We start from the raw sequence: 24210 nt of genomic DNA on the forward strand, positions 1-24210 counted from the left end.
CGTCTGGCAATGTATGAGCATATTTGCGTACATCATTACCATGAAGTTGTTTTATCCATGCCTTCGTTTTGTGAATTGCAATCATATTTTGCGGGGAGCTGGGTAGGATTCAAAGTTCATGAAGCGCTCTGCAAAGATACGCTAAGATTTCACGCCGTTCTCGTTTCTTTTCAGCTTCTTGCCATTTGAAAAACCTTCTTATTTTAGGGTTCGCATATTTGACCCACTAGTCATTTAGTGTCGGGTAGTAGTGACGTTGGCGAAACCAGTACGTCCATTTAGTTCTAAACAAACATTTCGTGTCGGCGTCAGTAAGTAATTGAGTATTCAGTTTCCAAGCTGTTCTTCCATATTTTGTAGAAACACCTAGCACAAATTTACATGTCCAGATTTCTGTTGTATGATCACTGAACAGAACTAATTTCAAATGATTGTCAGTGATGGAGGATACTAGATTAGTATTTTCCAAAACTCGGTCCAACCGAGTGCTCATAGTAGAATTTTTAAAAGTGAATTCGAGATCTCGCCGGTGGTGTACCCAGACGTCCTTGAAAGGTATTGACGAAACTAGCTGCTGTAGGGCAGGGGAGGGAATAAACTTTCCAGTGGTATCAATTGCTCTAGAGACAGCATTAAAATCGAGTGCAAGTATTATGTTATTTGGAACATTCGGAAACAATGGTAAGATTTCAGTAGACTAAAACTGTTCCCGTGCTATTCGATTATTAGGTCCAGAATACAAATAAATATTAATAATCGTAATATTGTTACAAGTAATGCTAATACCCCTGCCAGACGGAAACTGAATAACATTTGAGACCTCTATACCTCGTTTACATAATATAGCTGTACCCCTATGCTCTGGTCCTATATTGACATATGCAATATATTTGGGTAAAAAGTCAAATTCTGCAAACGTCACTTCTTGTAATAAAATAAAGTTAGTCGATGTTTGGTTGATAAAGCTTCGTAAGAGATTTGCGATTAACATTACTTTGAATTCCATTCAGATTTAATGTAATATACGATCGAACATTTGGCTTACGAAATTCTTGCATTGACCCGGATATAGAGCACAGGAACAGCAGAAACAAAAAAAAAAAAGGAAATGACCTCTCTGGTACGTTTCTTAACAGACAGCACATTTGTAAACTACGTATATAACAGCATATAATAAAAAGACAATGTAAATAAAGCTTTGATATCGCAGTCACTATTACGTAAATCTTACTTTAGAGTCAAAATTACTACCAGACCGTGAAACTATTAACCTTGAGGAATAAAAAGAGAGAGAAGAACTGTGCAGTGTGTTGTTGGTCTCGTGTCTGAAACCTGTAAGATCTCAGAACGATATAAACACGTGGAAAATGTTCTTTTTTTACGAATTCACTAGCTAACATTGTTTTCACCATTTGCTGGAGTGAGGGAAGACACTGCACTAAAAGGCAACACGGATAAAGCACATGTTACGTCATTCCGTTCATTAGATACTTTTGTTTTCCTTTTGCATTGGCTGTAACGGAGGCTCTAATACAATAGCGTGAGTCACATGTGCTGCTTGGTTAATAGCCACTTCAGGCTGTTTACAGTCGGGCGAGAGGTCAGATGGCAGGGTCATTGCAGTAGTGGGAACCATCTTCGAGGGGCACTGCCCTCTTTACTCTGCTTCTAGGATACAACTGAGTGAAGAGAATCACTTTTAAGGGGTAAGTGGGGAAAATTCCTCTCATCCTGTAAAGTAGGAGCCGAAGGGGAGGGGTGATCTTTGGGACCATTGGTTGGGCAGTAGAAACCGTTGGAAACTGTAAACCGGGCAAAGAAGGGCAATAATTAGGAGTTGTCGGCATCTTACCATTGAAAAGTTCAGTCATCTTAAATTCAGTGGTAGCTGAAGTGTATAACAACTGGGGTTTAACTTTCCGTGGACAGGCACTTGCGACGTGATTAGGGACCAGACAAATAAAGCAGGTAAGTGCTTGACCTTGATACATGACACTAGCACGACAACCATGAATCTCAATTTTAGAGGGAATATGTTTCCCAAAAATCATTTGAACGAGTCTATTGATTTATAAATTGGAAATGGTAACGTACTGGACCACATTTCCTCCGTGCCATGTATCACTTGTCCATAGCGGCGAAGCACTGCACTAAGTTCATCATTAGTGATTTCCAATCCAGTGGGGAGATCCAATATGCGTACACGGGTATATTGTATACTTGCACTGGACAACTGTACTTGACTTATTGTGCCATTTTCATGCTCAAAATTCATGGTTTCCGGGCGCTGACGAAGAAAGGTGTCCACGTGATCTTGAAATTTAAATTTGATGTACAAACTATAATCCTCATTATGAAGTTGAATCGCTGCAATATCCTGAATATGTAATTGCAATTCGTTAGTTAACCAAGCCTGTATCCTGGCTACACTGGGCCTGATATTTCGCGCCATCTTGTCAAATGTAATTCGAACTGTATTTTTACGTAAAGCATTCATTGTAATTGGTACAAAACTATTGTAGAGTGTCACAACAACTTAGATTCACTAAACAAACCTATGCTGAAATCCGGGTTAGGTACACTGACAGGCACACAACTGAAATTGTATCAAACACAAACGCCGTCAAGGCGAACGTATAACCAAGTTACAGCGGAGCTCACACACGAGGTGCATTTTCTCCCGCTCCTACTTATATATTTGACACCGATCGCTTCGTTTAAATCACCATGGATTTTGTCTTTCTAACATTTATTTTCATCCAATATTCTTCAGAAGCCTTTCTCAAGTTTTCTACATCTTATTAATTTTCTTTTTAGATTCTGCAACAACAACTATATCAACCCCAAACCGTATACTCCTCATCATTTCATCTCCTACCGAAGTTCCATCTTCATTAGGTAGACTCGTTTTCGCTATCCCTTCTATATAGCTATTAAATAATGTCGGCGAAATACATAACCTCTGTTGAACTCTCATTCCAATTACACTGTCTGTCTACTGTGCATTCACGAGCAAATTTCCATGAAAGATCATGAATAATTCTGAAAATGTTTAGGGACGAATACGTAATAGAAATTATATAAATAACATATATCGTCCCTCGAAGTAACGAATACGGTAAATATAAAAACATCAGTAGACATATTACAACAGGGTGAAATAGCCATAAATTTCAGACATTCCAAAACAGATTTCATGGGTTGTTATCGCTGATCTAGTGGCTGGCACGTGTGCTTTTGGTGTACAGGGTCCCCGGTTCGATTCCCGCTGGGGGAATTTTAATTGACCTAAATGTGTTTGCATTCGAGTTACTGTCGTTCAAGCTTAAAAGAAATTATTGTAAAACATGTACAACCGAGTAGAAAATAAAGACAAATTATTCAGATACGTTCAGTGAATCAGTTAACTAAAAGACAAGAAACAAAGTGTCTAAGGCATTTGTAACTTGAAAGGAACTCTTCAAGTATAGTTCCAGTCCCACAAGAGTAAAATGTTTCTTTTACCTGTTCTCGAAGTTTCTCTTTGTATTTCTATCGGATTCGAATAAATAGAACTTCTAATAAAGACCACGTTGAATTCATTTATTGAGTAAGCCTGAAATTCTTATAAGATATGGCTATGATTTATTATTATTATTATTATTATTATTATTATTATTATTATTATTATTATTATTATTATTATTATTATTATTATTTTAGTTAAAGTACGAAGTTTCAAATCAGGCGATGCAGTATTTACGTAAACTAAATGATAATTTATTTGATAATATTCACTAGCACATTATACATTTGCGAGGTTTTGCTTTGGGAAATGAAGTGTATACGACATTGAATAGTAAAAATATTATAATAAAAATATATTACAAAATATATTGATTAAGTAATTGGAGTTAAACATGCTTTACAGTAAGAATTATATATAGATAGAATTTACTTTAAAGTGCGATGCAAACGAATATTCTAGTTTTAATCCGATTAGAAACCGATAACTTACACAATACAATTTACTTCATTAGTTCTATAAACCTTTATGATTATTGTATTATAATTATGTTTAAAATTATGATTTTGTCATTTCAAAACGTAGAACGAGAAATAAATGTAATATTTTACCTAGGTATTTGTTAAGGAAACCTTTGAAACAGTGATGATTTCGGGGCATGACCTGTAGGACAATTTGTAGGACAATGTCGACATAAATTCGTGGCCATATCTTCGATCATGCTCAAAGTGGACTAATAATGTTCTATCGATTTCCTCTCATTCATATATTGAACATTACACGGAGAGAATCTTCTTAAATCACCAATACTTATAATTAGTTTTTCATTACAAATCAAAAGCTTGAAATATTGAACAAACTTAATATTTTATTTTCAGTTTTGGATTTTAAATTTGCAATTCATATAATGTTCCCTTCTAATCGAACTTTGAGAGAAAAGTAGTTGCCAAAGATTTATTCAAAGACGTGTTTTCAGTCCTTTGATGAAAATGAGGAACACACTTTTAAGAAAAAAAAATTAATACTTCCTACAGGATTTGAACACATAAACTTATGATTGACCCAAACCGCTCGACCAGTTCGTACGTCTTCATTGAGTTTCTTAGGCTTTTGTGTAAATTAGTTCCTTGCTCCACACTTTTTTGTTTATGTCGATACCACTATAAGTTTGTGGTGAATATTTTGGCGTTACAGGTCTTGCAATGCACAAAGGTCTTTTTCGTATAAACTATATTCAATTTTACGTCCTAGTGACTTATATGCAATAGGTTGAATCTCTGAAATGATTGGGGGAGTGATCGTAAATGTTTTCATAGTTAGAAGCCTGGATATGGAAACCCGCTTAACGTGGGGATTTACTATTGTGAAATTTAGTATATTCTTCAAGTATATTACATAGACAGTATAATTATTAGCAATGACACAACTACTACTACAACTTTTATTATTATTATTATTATTATTATTATTATTATTATTATTATTATTATTATTATTATTATTATTATTATTATTATTATTATTATTATTATTAATTGTAACATTTCGGTATGTAAACGTGAAAGATAGGCGGTTTGTATTTGAATACTAAAAAACTAGTTGAATGAGAACCTCGGTAGTCGTGAACTCTAGGAGTCAAGGACATTGGTCGCTAGCTTCTGAATTTGGGTTGAGAGTCTAGGTTGATTATTCGGGCTCGAGCCAAACACTGTTAAAAGTTATAGAGCACTGGCCAAATATCTTCAAAACTGCTCGGTCCGGGTTTTGAACGTCAACGTCTCGAGCAGCTAGGCTCACAGCTCATTCACTATGGACCCGAACCGAGAAGTGAGCCGAGCCAACAGCTCACCTAACTACTCTGGTAGAGCTCTCGGCTGAGATGAGCCGAACCGAGCAGATGGCTCATCCCTACCAAGCGAGCTCGAGCCGATGGTTGACCCCAAGTGAGCCGGCTCGAGCCATCCTCTCAGTTGAGCCGAGGCGAGCAGAGCTTTTTATGAAAAAATTCTTGTGGTTTCGCTATCGAGACGAGACGAGATGCAAGCAGTGTCCCATCTCGTGAGCAACACTAAAAGTATGCCATATTACTGTCTAGCATACATTACTCATGACTTTAGTTTTGCAGTGTAATCAGGCCATGATTTCATGACGAGTTAAAACGAACGAACCATTTATCAAACTCGAACGAACTCGACGCGAAGAACTGAATCTTCTCTGACCACGACTCGAGGTTATTACCTTTGACTTGACTCGAAACTCAATTTGAATCCGAGTCGAGTAGAGTTTTAGCTTGACTCGTTGTCATCCCTATGCGGTAGAAAAAAAATGTTGCTTATTATTATTCTGCTAAACTAATTATATAATTATAACAATGTTGTTATGTAAAATTAAAAATACAGAATATAGTGAAACATTACATTGAACTAATAAAATGAGAACACATGAATTTGGAGTGAATCAAAATTTGCCAGTAACTCTACAATCGATACATGCTTTTTAAAGCTAGTTTCAAACACTATAATCAACGGGACTCTAGGATAAGCAAACTGACCTGAAGAACTCCAATATTACATACTATCAGCAAACTATTTTCTAGTAATAAAGTGGGCCTGCTCATCAGAACACAGTTTATTCATGTTAACCCCTTACTATAATATAAATCGTTAATTATGGCACCCTAGTTGTTGATAAATATTTTCCGCCGGGGCAGTTCAGACTGTTTACTTTTAAATTTTGTCCACCATCATCCTCAGGTCTTAAGAGAAAAGCATTCTTTCAAATGTTTGAATGGTAAAATATTTTCGTTCCCCATCTTTATAAAAACAACACCAATCAAAGTAAAATAGAGTACCGGTATCATTGCACTCCTAGTTCACTCACTGAATGGATTGATTTGGAGCTTCCAAATCTACGACAAAATTTTCCGGGTGCTTGCAATCAGTACACGTGATTTCCGTAAGGGTTTCTTCTTCTCCCAAAAACAGCAAGTGGCACTACGAACTTGGGAGCACATGGTATTTGCCTCCATCCAGCTATAAAAATGCACTCAATTTCCTTCGTGCAGTTGAAACCGATTTTACTCCAAGCTGTTACACTGCTACAATTAGTCTAGTTGTGTATATGTTGAACTGCTGAGGCAAAGAACGAGGGATCGAATCTCGGAGAAGGACTTGAAAATTTTATTACTAGCAGAATTATACATTTAACCCATAATAAAGTGAGCATTCAAACAGTTTGTGTTTCCGTGGAAAAGTAAGAATTTATTTCAAGTTAAACTTGTAAGCAGTGAAGCAAAACGAATTTGTCTCATGGTTGTCCGAATACCTGACGGTTTAAATAAAACATACGACACGCCTTTAGTATGGAGTTAAAGAGCTTTCTGATACTTATAAAGAATTCTCACTGACCTAAAATCCATTACAAAATAGGACCTACCAGAAGCTTCAACACCACGTCTGCGTTACTTCGGTGAACGCTGTATCGAAACTTCCTATATAAATTTTACTCACGTGCCGTCTAGTCAGAAGATCGTACTTGGTTTGTTAGCTAACTATATTGAAGGGGTATAGACGAACAGTATGCAAAATCGATTTTTCAATTTTGTCAGGAAACGAAGAAAATGTGACGCCTTTATGTTTCAGAATTGTTTAAATTTTGTGGGGGACATTACACTCATCTGCTGTAAGTAGTGACTACTGCCATTAACCATTGCTTTTTTTATTTTTCCTTTACACATCCTATCCTCTTTCGAGTTCAGTTCCACATGCCATTCCATTTAGTTTCATATATTCTGTTCGATTACATACACATTCCTCAATCTCTTATAATATGTCCAACTTAAGAAAACGATTCTCTTGTTTTCTTTCTAATAATGATTATTTAGATTTCAAGAGAGTTAATTTTAAATAAACTTGTAACCAATTTGTTAATTACTACGAGCATTGAGTTCTTCCTCATTGTGTGTTAATATATATTCTTCAGTGTTTACATTCTAATAATAATAAATATTTATGCCAAACTTAGATATAATTGCAATATACGAAGCTTAAATGGGTAATAAAGCAGTTCAAGCCTATATCTTACTTCAATCTGTATCGTAGATTACAAGTATCGTTAAAAGAAATTGAATATTCGTATCCAAAATTGATTTTATTTAGGTAGGATGGATAGGGATGCGCGAGACAAGATTTGAGGTCGTCTTGTCTCGACAATACGCTGTAAAAGTGATGTCTCGACCCGAAAAATGTATATTTTTCTATTGGAAGAGATGTGTCTTAGACTTTGCGCATTCCTAAGGATGGACTGTTTGAAGAGCCTAGTATTCGAAAGCTGACGGGATAACCAGCTACACCATTACGCAGCATCTATTTCAGATTTAACCATTATTATTCACTTCATTTTCACAAGTTTCTTCTTATAATAACTATATCGATTTCATACTTAAATTCAATTATAGATAATTGTTTCTTAAGTAGCAGCTAATATTCATACTATACAGTATAAAACAAGTACAAATTCAATGTAAATAAATAAAAATGTAAGATTTTACAGATTACTGGCATTGCGATTTAATCCGATTTTAAGCAGTACATATTTTCTAAGTAATTCATCAAATTGCTTTATAAGAATCCAGATTATGAGGTACCCTAAGGTTTTGTAAAGCAAAAAGATACAAGCATATATATTTTAGCGTTTTCGTACATGAATTATGGACATGGGGGGCTAGTTAATTGGATAGGGATTTGAAAAGTGACAGTTTGTGGGATAATGTGTTTCCAATCACTTCACAGTAGAAGTTTATATTTATAAAAATGTTATCATATATTTAAAAAAGAACGGCAAACTTTTACTTTCCGCACGGACGCTCGAACTGTCGCTCTTCGTTTCATAAATGTCAGTAGCAGTACTAAACCCGCTTGTATTTTAATATTGATAATAGAATCGCTCCTGCACAGGTTCCTACTAGGATGTTTAGATATCCATTTTCTGTCGTTTTCAACAATGTCTGCTTAAGATAATGGTTCATTTTGCATATTGGAACTGTGCATCAGGTGTGCAAACAATATTAATTTTAAAAAAGTAGTTTGATTTTGTGTTTACATTTTCACATCGCTCGGATGACAGTACGATTTGTAGCTAGTGTCTATATTAAGAACGGCGGGAACATTCAATTCCCTGTGTATAGATCTGCGGGGATTGTGACGGATGTAGGCTTAGTTTCTGAACGAGTTTCCAGTTTTTTGTGAACAAGTGTGTACAGTTATTTCCAGTAACCTTGAACGACAGGGACACCAAAACAGATACATTGAGGACATTTAATATTTCAAAGGCTCTCCCACCGGAAATCGAAACTGAGACCCCGCCTACTGAACTATATGATGGGTGGGATGCATGGTTCGTTCCCAAGGCAAGTAAGCTTGTGACCAGTCTTGGGAAGTAACGTAACGCAAGTAACGGGTTACATTTTTCAAAGTAACTGTAAGGGTAACGCGTTACAAATTTTTAAGTAACGTACCTAGTTTGCGTTACTTTTTTCGCGTTTGGAAACAAATGTTTCATTCCTTCAAGTAAATTTCTCAGAATGAAACAATCGAGCATGAACTACGTATGTCAGTGACCGACAGTCACAAACACTCAGAGAAACAGATAAGTTTGTATTACCACTTGCTGTTTTTGGAAAAGCAGTAAGATGAGACGGAAGTGTTCTTTTGTTTAAAATTATAAGCGAAGATCACTATTATGAGCAGGACTAATTCTCTCTCTTTCTCTCTCTCTCTCTCTCTCTTATGTTTCACAAATATAGCATGTTTCGGGCATTTTTGAGTATTAGCTGTGTTTTATGTCTGACTATTTGGTAGTAGGTTTTAGCAGACGGTTCTTCCAAAAAAATCTTAACTAACACATTAGTAACCAACGTTTTGTTTACTAATTTTCTGGAGGGGAAAGAACTTAGATTCTTGGCTAGCTTTTGGCAACTTAAAATTTGCGGCTCCCCTCTTGGGCCAGGGGTGGTCATTTCTCCAGTTGCTTGAAAAAAACATTTATGTCTTCAGGTTTCGTTTTGGAGGCGGTATTAACTGTAGCAAAAGAAGTTTCGTCACTGCAATTCCATTATACAATATTTTCTTCCCAATGGATATGTGCCTGCCTTTACAGGTATTTCTTTACCTTATATCAGTAACGATTTTACAAAGAACCCTTTTTTGTTAATCTCGGAATTGGGGGAAAGGAGTGAAGTTTTTAAGCATATATATAATTAACAGTAGCTTCTTGTTTTCTAATAGTGTAATTCTCAAATAAATATGAATAACTTACCCGATATTCACATTTCAGTTGCTATTTTCTTCCGTTCTCTATTTAAAAGGTGTCTATTATGATGTTTTTGTGTTTCTCATCCCATATTGTTGTAACATTCATCACTAGTTCTATTAATATGTCTTTCATAATCACATTTAAGAGTGCAGCAAAACCTCTCGAGTATAGACATACAGAGTCCTTTGCAGACGAAATTTTAAACAAATGAAGACTTTATTCCTTGCAGCGCTTCAAGGAGAACAAAAGAGAACATAAGCCACAGCGATGCTTCCGCTGAACATCGATGTAAAAACAAACTGGGTTGTTTTTTATCGTGACCACTGATTCACCCTCGCGGTCGACCTCTAGGTTGCAATGTAGTGTACCCGCATGTGCATACCCATTTGAATCCATGTATTTGTACCAGTATCGAGAGCGGCACCTCGACCTCGATCGCGAGGTCTCATTAGTATCTTTCTACCCTTGGGCCTTATTTTAACAACTTCTGCAAATGTCCGGAGGTTCCAGACTTCTTGGCTCCGCCACTGATTGGTAGCATACATTTCTCTGTTCACTTCAACGTTCAGCCATAAATTTATTATTTCAAGCCAAAGAGAATACATTCGTTCTCCTTCGCATTTGGTATTCTTAAAAATAAAATTATGTTATAATTAAACGTGCGAGGTTGCCATTTTCAATATAAATTTCTGTCCCCTCCTCCGCAAAACAATCTCATGGGCGCAACTTGCGTGTATGGTCCCCCAGTTCCAAATAGAAAAAATGATTTTTTTCTATATTTTCTGCAAGACTATTGCCAAAATGTAGATTTTCATATCCAGTATTTCTGTTTACTTAGTACTGGAATTAATAAAATTGGAAGTAATTGTTTTGTGTATGTATAATTGTGCAGATCAGCCATGGATAAATGTTTTGTGCTGCTATATATAAATGTATGAAAATTGTTAGGAAAGTTTCTAGAGGGTGGAAAATATTCTTCCCAGGCTATGACAACAGTAGTTAAGTTAGTGCCAGGGAAAGAAAAACTAGAGACGGGGAACTTCCTTAGGTTTCCCCCTTCCAAAAACGTTTTGTGAGTAACAAACGTTCTGTGTCTGGCGTACGACTGCCTAGCGTTCAGTGTGCCTCCGTGGATGAGTGAGTAAAGTCGTTGCTTAGTAATGATAAATTCCATGGTTCGAGTCCTGCTCAGACCAGTCCAACTTTTTCATTATTTGTTTCCCATATCCGGAGATGTTTCTCCCCCTCCGTAATCATCTGGTGCTCTCAACTGAGTTCTTCACTTGAATTCAACAATTGGTAGTGGGATGCTCTCAGGTTTGTGTGAGCTTTTACATGTCTACTTACCAAATCAAAATTTTCGACAAAATGTGGATGCTATCCGATCATTTTGTCTCAAATTCTAAATATTTGCATCTCTCGTTCTCCAGTGTCATCAGCTATGGCATGAGATGGCTCGGTAGCAAACCTTGAAATCATAAAAGTGAAGTACCAATGGGCTCACTCTCACTAAGCATTTAATTAAATATATGTGTTTTCACACTGAAGGAGGGGGGTATCCGCTCTTTCTCCCTCATGAAGTAACAGAATATTTATTCAGACTCTGCAGAGCCATTTCAGATCAAACGACAGAAAGAGTGTTCATTCCAAGAGCAACAGGATTGGACTTTAATTTTTTGTTTCAATTTATTGTCTCAAATAGGACAAACATCAAGTAATATATTTGCCATAAGAACTATACGTCTAAGATTTATTTCATTTTGGAGAATTGATGCTGTAGACAGTAGTGGGAATTTCGCAAATTGTACGGGAATTTTCAGCCTCTTCCAATTATGCCACCCGCCTTCTTTTAAAGTTTATTCAGTTTCAATACTTCCCGGCAAATGCTTCGGACTCAACTGGTGGAGCATCTTTGCTGTAAATCTCCATATGGCTGTACCATCCAGAAGTGTCCCTCGCTGTACCATACGGGTGATTCATGGTACATTGCGTTATAACTCTCCTGTTTGAGCACTTTCGTCCGGTTTTCTTTTCAAGTTCAGAGGCATCGTAGAAGACCTTACCTATGGTTTCACACCTTATTGCGTCGAGACATAGGAGGTAAAGACGTTATAATTTTAAAATATATTTTTCTTTTATTAAGCCTATGTTCACTATTTTTTGGCGGGCTTATTTTTGCACCTAGAAGATTAAAATTGTGCACAAAGATTCAGTTCACCTTGTAGTATTTAATAGATTTTTTGAAATTCCTGCTTTAAAAAAGGGGGGGTCCAGAGGGGCAACAAGTTGAAAAAAAGAGATATTTTTCCAAAAAATTCCTTTCTTCCGGATTTTACCACCTTAGATACATGATGGAAACATGTGAATGCTTCCGCCTGAAACAGTTCCATTCTAAACAGAATTTTTTTTGCGAATTATAGTCCTAGGGTAACTAGAGATGTATCAGAAATTTTTTTACCTGAAATCATGGTCTTTTGCGGTAATTTTTGTCATTGTGGGGATCTTGATAAAATTTCTCTAGCCCTTACTCTTCAAGATAGAAAGTTGAAATTTGGTACACCCCTTCAGTCTACCAAGTACTATTTATCAGATTGTTTCGAGATCTCTACCCTTACACAGGGCCGTTCCAGAGGGGCCCAAATTATGAAAAAAATTTCAGAAGAAATTTTTTCTTTGACATAACTTTTCCCTCTTCTGGTATATGGTATGGGCATGCAATGGTAATAGAATTTGAAAGCCTGCTCCATTCTGAAGGCAATGAGGTATGAGCCATGTTCCTAACATAAGTAGTGGCGATGCAATAGCTGCTTGACCGAAAGTCTAAAAAATACCCCAAAAATCCAAGATCCCGACAGGGCTACTATGCTGTTAAAACGGCAATCGAGAGTAGATTAGACTGGAGAGTATAGTATACAGCACTAGGGCGGGATCCGATTGGGTGCAATCAGACAATCGCCTTAAGGCAGACCGAACGCTACACATAGGTTGAGAAGCGCTAGATTGGTTGCTTAATAGGCACGTTTTTGCTCAGGTTTCGATCTTTCAGTCAAACAAAAGACTGTTCGCCTTCGTATGCACCTAATGACCTTAATTAAATAAAGGGTGATCAAAAGAAAAACTAATAAGTTCTTGTTGAAATATATTGTAAAATAATATAATATTCTTAGTCATAAAAAAACAAAAAAATAAGCTTAATTAATGTGAAAGTTAAAAAAGTAAATAAAAACAAAACAGAAAACTCGCAAGAAGAAAGATAACTAGAATAATAGTAAGAATAAAACAAAACAAAACATGTAATAGGTGAAAGGAATAGCATCAGAGAACGATAACAACTTCAACCTTACGAATAAGAATGAGACGATCCAGTAAAAATAGCATTTATGCCGAAACCCATCGAAAATATTTACGCCGATTAAGTTGTGAACGTTATCCGAAATCTTAGTTCTCGGGGCATACTACAAAAATATGCCGAATAGTCAGGAAGACAATACTGCCTTCACAATAACGACGGTTAACATTACGCAGTAAGCAAGAATGTGCGAGATTTTTTTCAATTGTTTAACCCCGTCACTCTATGGAAATCGAAAATTGAAACTCAATGGATTTTGCAGAATCAGAACTTCCAGTATGGTCATCATATATATTCATGTATAGTTTAATTCAAAACTGTTTCCCGGTATGAGTTATTGTTCTAACCTTTTAGGGATCGAATAGTTAAATTGGAAGCAGTAGATATGTGCTATTTTTATTCTTAATTTGGTTTGAATCAACGACAATCGTACAAGTTCGACTGAACGCATTCCATCGGCATTGAACTACCATGTAATAGACCATGACTTGTTATATAACGGGAGTGAACTGTTGTCTTGTGTAGATTTTCAGTTCCTCAATTATGTCTGCCACGTTTTCATAAACAAAGTGCAATACATCGAAACTCATTCGATCGAAATCGTACTTGGGTTGGTGGTAGACTATAGCATATTTTATAAGGGTGTGAAACTTTATGAGTTACGTGATTCAGGTTTCTAAGCTATGCACAAAGATATAAATCAATATATTGGGAATAATGAAAACGTAGTAAACAAAATAAATAAATAAATAAATACTCTTTAAATAGCGTAACAATACAGTGAAGAATCAAAAATCAAGGAAAGAAGAGGATTGGAAAGAGAAATCAATTGGAGAATATGATTTACGATCATGTGTATTTCACATGTCCGTTTATCAGGAAACTAATTTTCGCTGTATCTTACCCCTTTTACTCTAATAACTTTTAATAGAAGAATGAACTGATATAGCCGTTCTAGGAGGCTTTCCATGTACTAAGTAGAAACTAATTCATTCTTCAGGGAACTCGTGTTACTATTCGGTTCAAAATCTCTTGTCCTCGCGAATTCTGTCGAGGAATTTGAAGCTTAAAATATGTAAAACGATAATCATGCCTGTTGTTCTGTATGGTTGCGAAACATGGTCGCTTACTCTGAGGGAAGAACATAGACTGAAAGTATTTGAGAACAGGATCCTGAGAAGAATATTCGGACCCAAGAGGAACGAGAATGGGGAATGGCGGAAGCTTCATAACGAGGAACTACATAGTTTATACGGTTTACCCAACACTGTTAGGGTCGTCAAGTCTAGGAGGCTTAGGTGGGCAGGTCATGTAGCTAGAATGGAAGAAAGTAGAAACGCTTTCAAAGTCTTGACTGGTAGACCAATCGGAAAACGACCATTAGGAAGACCTAGGCGCAGATGGGAGGATAATATTAAGATGGATCTCGCAGAGATAGGAATACAAAGTAGAAACTGGATCCAATTAGCTAAAGATAGAAGTCAGTGGAGAGCTTTTGTGAACGCGGCACTGAACCTCCGGGTTCCATAGGCCATAGAGTTAGTTAGTTAGTTAGTTAGTTAAGTAGAAACTAATTTAGAAGTTTAAATAATTACAATTGTACTTTCCGATCTGTATAACATATCATTAGGGTCTATAGCTATGGCTTCTTAGTGAAAGATTCATAAAGATGTATTTTGAGCTTTTATCTTTTTCCGGTGTTAATTTTTTTTATGTAGAAACTGGAATAAATTGTTTATCGTTTTTCTTTCTCTTAATATACCTTACACACTCATGAGCCACATACACATCTTTCATGAAATAGCAAGTTATGAGATAATGTCTTGTTCATCAATGTATGTTTTTTCCGCAATATTGTATAGTTTATATTAAAACATTCATACCAGTGAATTGTATAAATAAATTAAAGTAATGATATGGAAATTCTATGTTAATTTAAACAAATTACTCACAATGTTATTTTAACCTCGCTACTATTCAAAATTGAAAACTTACGGTGTGTCCAGAGCGGCTAACCCAGTATGCTTTTAACTGTCCATAGCTCTTGACATATCCTTCTACTGTGCCATTAATTCTAACACTTTTACGGGTGGCTTCCTTCCACTCTGTGGACCCTGGCCACTTCAACTTCTCTAAAGATTTCATCACTCCTGAAGATTTTATAAGAAAACAACTTCCTTATCAACATAATAGTAAACTTGGTACTGTTATATGCCAGAAACATGCCAGTGGCATGTTTTCACTTATTCAAGAACTCTTATTTTTAAAGTAAACACTAATACTCATTCTACTGATAAGTTAGCCCATGCTTGGATAAATTTATAATTAAAAATAAATAAATTTTTGGAAACAGTAGTTGTTATCCTCTACCTGTTGTGTCTTAGAATAAATATGATAAATAAATTTATTATTTATTTATTTATTTATTTATTTATTTATTTTTTATGGTTACATATAGATCACAACAGGAATAGCATCTAACTATAGTGACCTAGTCACTTTGTATATAGATAGAGCATGCATGAATTCACTTACATAATTACAAATACAAATTTATGGATATGGCCATTTTAATTCATGAATCTTCAATATGATTGCACAATAGTTTTTAGAGAACGGTCATTTATAGTAAATATGTCAACTTCAGGATTACTTTCAGTATAGGAGTTAAAAATATAACATATTCTCCTAATAGGTGACATGTATAGCTTATTTGTTCTAGCTGTAGGTAAATGAAAATTAATATTTCTAGGACGCGTGCGTTTACCTGCAACATGTGATTCTATCTGGGATAGTAAATATTCAGAGTCTACATTATTTTGCAATAATTTCATTAAGAAAATCAAAAGTTGGGTGGTACGTCTTTCTTCCAGAGATGAGATATCGTGCTTACGAAGGAGGTTGGTATATTTTTCGAATTTTTGATATAGTCCTGTTCCCTTATAAGTTAAATACCTCACAAAACGAGATTGAATCTCTTCAAGACGTGCTTTGTTTTTCGGACTGTTGGAATGCCATATGATTGAAGAGTACTAAAGTTTGAATCTAACGTTACTATTGAACAGGGTTTTAAGAACATCAGTACTTGAAAAGTCAAAGCCAAGTGTGATTACGAAGCCGAGGTTTCTGTAGGCTTGACTAACAATGCGACTGATATGCTTGTTGAAGGAAAAGTTGAAGTTAATACTGAGCCCTAAATCAGTTAGAGTGTCCACTCTTTCTACAGAAGTGTTGTTTATACAGTAATTAAATTTTAGATTATTAGTTTTCTTAGTGAATATAATAACGTTACATTTGTTAATGTTAAGATTAAGTTTGCTCGATATACACCAAGTGTGTAGTGCGCTTAAGTTTTCTTGTAGCGCGAGAGCATCGGAGGGCTGGAAAATTCTTCGATAGAGTTTTACATCATCAGCAAATAATAATTTATTACAATTTGGTAGCACATTGCGGAGATCACTTAGTAAAAAAATAACAATAATAATGAACCAAGATTTGAGTCCTGAGGGACACCTAACGTTACAATGAAACTTGCAGTTGTTATATTTTTATAAATTATATGTTGCTTGCGAAGAAAGAGGTATGACATTAGGAATTGTCTAGCTTTGAGAGTGAAGTTGAATGAAATAAGCTTGTTCAATTAAATTTAATGATCCAGGGTATCAACAGCTTTACTGAAATCCGTATATATTGCATCAACTTGATTTCTACTGCCAATTCGCTCAGCAATGAAGTGTATGAATTCAACGAGATTAGTTGTTATAGATCTCTTCAGCAGAAAAGCATGCTGATATAAAACGTATTACTTGTGCTATTCACAACATTTTCCATTTGCATTTGAAAACGTTATTTGGGTATTCAGTCTAATCTCTGTCATCGCAAGTGTATGTTAGAGTGAAAGACTTGTCTACAAAGATGTATTTCAGGTTAACATTAGAGGCCTATTACCTATATATTTTTTTTAAATATGTGAAAGTATTACTGTTTTGTGTTTGTGGAGAAATTAACAACAAAATATACGAGGATAAACGAACGCATTTGAGACCACAAAGATATAAGAATTTGACCACTTCTATTTGCAGAAACATCTTAAAATTACTTCCTGTGAAATGAGTAAACTATTAAAGAAAAAGGCTATTTCTTAGCTTTGGGTAGCTTTGGGGCACCAGCTTTTTCACCCAATTTTTGGCATATTCTATTCTGATTCGGTCGTCTTATGGTTTCATATGTTAAATTAGGATGCATAATATAAGTAGTAGTAGTAGTAGTAGCAGTAGGAGTATGAGTTGTACTAATAGTAATAGGAGCATAAGTAAGAGTATTAGTAAAAGTTGCACCGTAACGCTTTAGAAACCGCATGGTGTCACCAAGTAGTTTGCTAGGTAATTGGTTGAAAATATCGCAAATTCAATGACAAAAAGGCACAAACTCACTGAATATTAAATCTTTTACTTGTTTCCAAATTTCTCGTGATTATGCGTTTTAACTGTATTATGTTGTCCACTTACATAGACATAATTTTAACGACCAGTGATTAGTGTTGGTCAACACATATCATTTTCTTTATATTTAATGACCTTATTGCCAAGAAAAAGATTGCTCATGTCTGTAATTTAAAAGTAGTAAGATAACTTGTAATCGGTCGTTTGAGAAATCTTACTTGTCCATAAAGCCTAAGTACATTTTTACATATATATATATATATATATATATATATATATATATATATATATATATACAGTGGCCGATCCAGGATACGATCACGGGAGGGGCTAAACCATAGTTTGCAGTTTTATCCAATGTAAAGTAGGATTGCAGCCCGTTTTATCCAGTGTATACCGGAGCATTAAGCGGGAACCTGTAGCCCCTATGACCCGCCTTGGATCTGCACCTGTATATAGGGGTCTATATATATATATATATTTACATCAGCTAATGATTAAGACAACAAACACTATTCGAAGCTTTCTTGCACCCACTGGAAAACGTGAAGTATATTAATATTTGTTTGCATATATTGTTAAAGTAGACTGTTCCCATAATGCCCACCGACTTCGATTTTACAAAATTTGAGAAATAAATTTCACTTTTTATTTTGTGGTCAATTTGAAGGCATTTTGTTATACTACCCTTAAGAAACCCATATACATCATATTACAAATCAATCATTATAGAACAATTTCATGTGTTACACACAGCTGTGGTTCCAATCTTCGAAAGTTTCATTTACAACTTTTTTTCCTTTTTCTTTTTTAACTGATTTTGTGAGTAATGGTGCGTTCAGTATAAAGGTACAACAAGATTTTCTCTCTCTCCCTCCCCCCCCCCTCTCTCTCTGTCTCTCTCTGTGTGTGTGTGTGTGTGTGTTTCTAGTTTCCGCCGTAAGCGTGTGTATAACCTCAAGTATACTTTCGTGTGTACATATGCTACTGTGTGTGTATGGCGGGGGTATATGAAGTATTAATTGGGATCGCGTATTGGAACTTATCGATATTAGTACGTACATACGAGCGGTCGTTACTTCACAGGATAACTTTGGACGAATGCGAATATTTTAATTTAGGGAGTTCCATAATGGAGGTGATACGCCAACTGGAAGTGGTACAAATGGGTCATTTCCGATTTTAACGTTGATCACTATAGAGCTTACAAAATATGGACGATCACTGTGTTTTAATTACATCATAATCTTTGAGTCTACGTCTCATATAACCTCAATGCAGAAAGGAATCCTAAACTTAAATAATTAACTAACTCGAAACCGATTAGAGTACAAAACTCAAGGTTTCGGCAGAAAACTAGCACAAAAATTTGGAATAGAAAAAGTATCAAGAATCCAGTTGGAGGGGGAAGGAAAGGATGGGAACACGGACATAAGACCATAAAACACATTACTGAAATGGCAGTCAGAGATGATTAAAGAGGTGGCTCTTGGACCTAGAGCTTCGAAATTCCCTCTATGGCATTTCACGAGCGTGCACAATCTGAGTTCCTAGAATTTTCACAGTACTACATTCAGCCATCGTTTATTCAATTCCCCCGCCTTGGAAAATCTAAAATGAATATTGCCTCCTAACGTGCTCAATATGAATTAAATGTATTTTTGCAGTACTGCTTTTCACGACCATTTAGACAGCCCCCTCCCCCGACCTTTTAAAACTAAATCGGAAATGGTCTCGTTTGCAATTCGTTTGTACAGAAATGTGCAGGCGGAATTTTCGTTTGCACACAATTAGGGGCGCCGCCAGAACGAAAACAAAGTGGGGACTGTCTAAGTGGTAGCCCACCACCATGTCCAATTAAATCACAAATAATCGCAATACCTTGTACATCGTTTGTACAGAAATGTGCAGGAAAAATTTTCATTTGTACACAACTAGGGGCGCCGACAGAACGAAAACAAAGTGGGGGTTGTTTAAGTGGTAACCCTTCACCATGTCCAATTCAATCACAAATAGTCGCAATCGTTTGTACATCGTTTGCACAAAAATGTGCAGGCCAAATTTTTGTTTGTACACAACTAGGGGCGCCGACAGAACGAAAACAAAGTGGGGGCTGTCTAAGTGGTAGTCCATCACCATGTCCAATTCAATCACAAATAGTCGCAATCGTTTGTACATCGTTTGCACAGAAATGTGCAGGCCAAATTTTTGTTTGTACACAACTAGGGGCGCCGCCAGAACGAAAACAAAGTGGGGGCTGTCTAAGTGGTAGCCCACCACCATGTCAAATTCAATCATAAATAGGCGCAATCGCTTGTACAGAAGTGTGCAGGAAAAATTTTCGCTTGTACACAATTAGGGGCGCCGCAAGGACAAACACGAAGTGGGGGGCTGTCAAAATGGTACAACCCCACCATGTTGAATTCAATCACAAATTGTCGCAATCGTTTGTACGTCGTTTGTACAGAAATGTGCAGGCAAAGTTTTTGTTTGTACACAATTAGGGGCGCCGCCAGAACGAAAACAAAGAGGGGGATATCAAAATTTAAGCCCCCACTATGTCAAATTCAATCACAAATTGATGTAATCGTTTGTACGTCGTATGAAAAGAAATGTGCTGGCAAAGTTTTCGTTTTTACATAGTTAGGGGCGCCGCCAGTAAGAAAACAAAGTGGGGGCTGTCTAAGCGGTAGCCCCACCATGTGCAATTCAAACAGAAATACTCCCAATCGTTTGTATGTCGTTTGTACAGAAATGTGCAGGTGAAATTTTCGTTTGTACACAATTAGGGGCGCATGGTGGGGTCTGTCTAAGTGGTAGTACCCCATCATATTCAATTCAATCACAAATTGTCGCAATCATTTGTACATCGTTTGTACAGAAATGTGCAGGCGAAATTTTCGTTTGTACACAATTAGGGGCGCCGCCAGAACGATAACAAAGTGGGGGCTGTGTAAATGGTAGCCCCCACCATATTCAATTCAATCACAAATTTCCGCAATCGTTTGTACAGAAATGTGCAGGCGAATTTTCGTTAGTATACAATTACGGGCGCCGCCAGAACGAAAACAATGTGGGGGCTGTCTAAATGGTAGAAACATTAAAAAAAGTTGTCACATACTACGGAGTATTTTTCTAACAAGACTTTGGACACACTATTGTGTCGATTGGTATGTTCACACTATCGTGTGATTCACTACATTATCTTATTCTAACGATGATAGAATTAAATGTTTTTTGTTTTTATATTTATATTTATACTTACAATCATTATTGTTGAGTTAGTTTATCACCCCTCGGCTCTTATTATTAAACTTATTCATTATTTCTTACGTGAGCTGAATCCTTATGAGGACAATGCATTTTTTCTTTCCAACTTGCGCAGACACCGTTATTCTTATCTCGTACATTAAATTGATAAGTGGAAGATATAACAAATTCACAAAGTAGATTATTAAAAGGAAAATTACAACACAATATCTTGATTTATTCGAACATCTTCATTAAACTCATTTTGCAGAACCTATAGAATGCATGGTGAAGTACTTTGGTGCATTCAGCATTCCCATTTACGAGTAGGGTTACTAACTTGCCGGTATTTCACCGGCCTGGCCGGGAATATTGCTGTGATTTTGATTATGGCCGGTGACAAGTACAAACTTCTTATTAGCTCTCTTCTGACCGGTATTTTGGAATCTGCAATCCAGAATATAACATTGAACATCGAAAGTTTTCAACAGTGCCTTTACAAACACAAATTTCAGTTGTATTATGCATTATCGATATTTTTTTAATCTATGGCAGTTTTTTTATTTCTTTAACATATGAAATTTGATAACACTTAGATCTTATTGTAAAATAAATATATACATTTATTGAGAGTAGAAAATGACTCTTTAAAGCAATTTCCTTTGTTTGAAGTGTAAGTTTATAGAGTAAATTTCATTTTATGAATCAACAAATGTTACGTAAAGATTAATATCCAGTTTTATTCATCTGTTTCGTTAATTTTAAAGAAGTGACAATTGCTAGTAAATAGAATAACGATCAATAGTCTTCAGTTTCTCATTTGTACAGAGAATTTTGAGGGTTTGACGGTAATTTTGTTTTCCTGAGTTGGCAACCTATTTACGAGGTTTTGTTTCAACTCTTCTACGTAGGGGCTCCGTACTGACACTCCGCATGAAAATAAGTATGTAAGGCTACCATACGTACCGGTTTTTAAAAATTTGTCCCGGTGTGAAGAAATTTTCCCTCTTCTCCTGTTTTTTATTATTAACCATCGAGTAGTCGCGCCGCGGTCAAAAGCACCGCAAGGGAAATTATTTTCGATCGTGTGTCCATTCTGTTTTTCCGACAGACTTCTCCGTCTAGCTAATCTTCTCCCTCACCTTCCCGAACATTCCTGTTCAATCACTCCGTTATCCGTTGTTTAGTTTAACTACTAGTTATTGTTTAGTGATTCTGCGGTGCTTTCCACCGCGCGCGACTAACCGTGTAATGTTTTTTTCTCAGCGTTTCACTCTCCACGTGACCTTTGCTTTGGAGATATTTTAACCTTTACAAACATAAATATTATTTTAATGGACGGAAGAGAGGTCGACAGAGTTAACAAACTGATACCAAGTATGAAAAAGGAGAAAATTAGAAATGAGTGAACACGAAAGGTGAAGTGAGGAGTCTGCGAGAGAATCTGAACATCTTAAACCCAGAAATGACCAGCGATTCCCCGAATGTAGTCAGAGCAGGAGAGGACGAAATAAGCGACGACGAAGTGTAGAACAGTGTAACCTAACCTTTTTTAAGATAACCTAAAATAATTCAATGTAGTGCTGTATAGATGAAGTTTCAAAATAACAGGACCGTAAAATAACTCAATGTAAATTTGATTTGATTTTAATTTTGCGTCCTTTTCAGCATCAAGGCTATGTAAGACGCTTACCTACTGCTTAACGAAGGATCCGAATCCCATGAGGTCCCACCGGGAGTCGAAGTCGGAAGTCGCACGCGAAAGGCGTGTATGCTAACCGCTTAGCTACGAGTGAGCTCTAATTCAATATAAAATGCGCTGTGAAGCTTTGTTTTAGTGTTATGTTTATATAGTATATTTTTAACTTAATTTACTATTGCATTTTTAATTTTAGAAGAACCAGAATTGACAAAAACAAAAGATTGTCATCAAATTTAGAATTTTCAATAAAACCAGTGCGTAGCTATCTATCTAAAGAAATATGTAACGAAAAAAAAACATTTTATTCCAAATGAGAAATAAAAAAGGACATGTCTAATTGTAGGTTTCTCTAATAGTTATTACTGTAAAACTTATAATAAATATAAAAGTGTTATTCCCCCTTAATCAGAAAATATACAAAATTACGTTTCTAACACAAGAAAAATATTTAAAACGATATTTGCAACACATTATGGTCGTGCGGTCCTTTTGACCGCGCGCGACTTCTCGAGGGTTAATTACATATCAAAAGTTCTGAAAATATAATAAAATTGAATTATTCCTTTTGCTTTCGATTGCGACAGTACTATAGGAACAATTTGATTCTAATCTTTATTATTATTCCAATCGCTGCTTCCCCGGATATAACATGCAATGTTTAAATCCTCCTAACTGGCTTCCTTATCACCAAAAGTAAGAATGTATACCCCAAGGTGGCAACAAATTCTAGTGACGTTGCAGACCAGCCCCGAAAACACATTTTTTTCTGCTTCAGAGAAACAATTATGCAAATTGCTTTCTTTTAGTTCGCATTTTAGGTTAACAAAAATAAATCAGTCCATTGAAAATTGGAAACAACTTCATAAATCTGGATTTTTTTCTTTATAGACATGTAGAGCATGTGAGGTGGTATGTGTAATAATATTGAAAATATAATTTTAGCCTAAATATTTTATGTTCACTGATTGTGTTTATATTGTATAACAGCTTCTAGCTTCTATAATAATTGTTAGCACTGTTGATTAAGTATCGACTATATTATTACATTATTTTAAGTTGTGTAATTAGTGCGATGCTGTAGTAAAATTCGAAAGATAATATTAATACAAAATGCAATATTTACTACTAATTTGTAAGATGTCGCGTTTTTTCTGTTTTCAAAAAATATGGTAGCCTTAAAGTATGCTAAACCATACAAAATAAATTATACTGTAAATTGTACACTTCTGATAGTGCTCTCGAATGGGTCGGGTTACGGGTCGGGTCGGGTCAGCTCGGGTCGGGTCAGCTCGGGTCAGCTCGGGTCGGGTCGTCACATTCTTCACTTATTTTAAAATACTATAAGGAGCTTTGTTGTAGAATTCAATTCGAAGTCGGTGAATGAATGATAATTGTGACTAATTGTAGCTGAAACAGTAATAAAATTTTAATTTGCTAATTGTAATTAATATTACGACTGACTTTTTTCTTTCTGCGTTTTTATGTCAAGTTAAATGTCACATTAAGTGCAATTGAAAGGAAATATCTGGTTAACGTCCCACGTGATGCACCAACGCTAAGAGAGACAGTGATGATGATGAGAAATAATTGAAGTAGTTGAATGAAAAAAGTGGTAGGAAATGGGAGAACACCGAGAAAACCGATGCACACG

Source organism: Thermobia domestica, chromosome 3 (assembly GCF_964235325.1).
Source record: "Thermobia domestica chromosome 3, izTheDome1.hap1.1, whole genome shotgun sequence".
NCBI lineage: Eukaryota > Metazoa > Arthropoda > Insecta > Zygentoma > Lepismatidae > Thermobia > Thermobia domestica.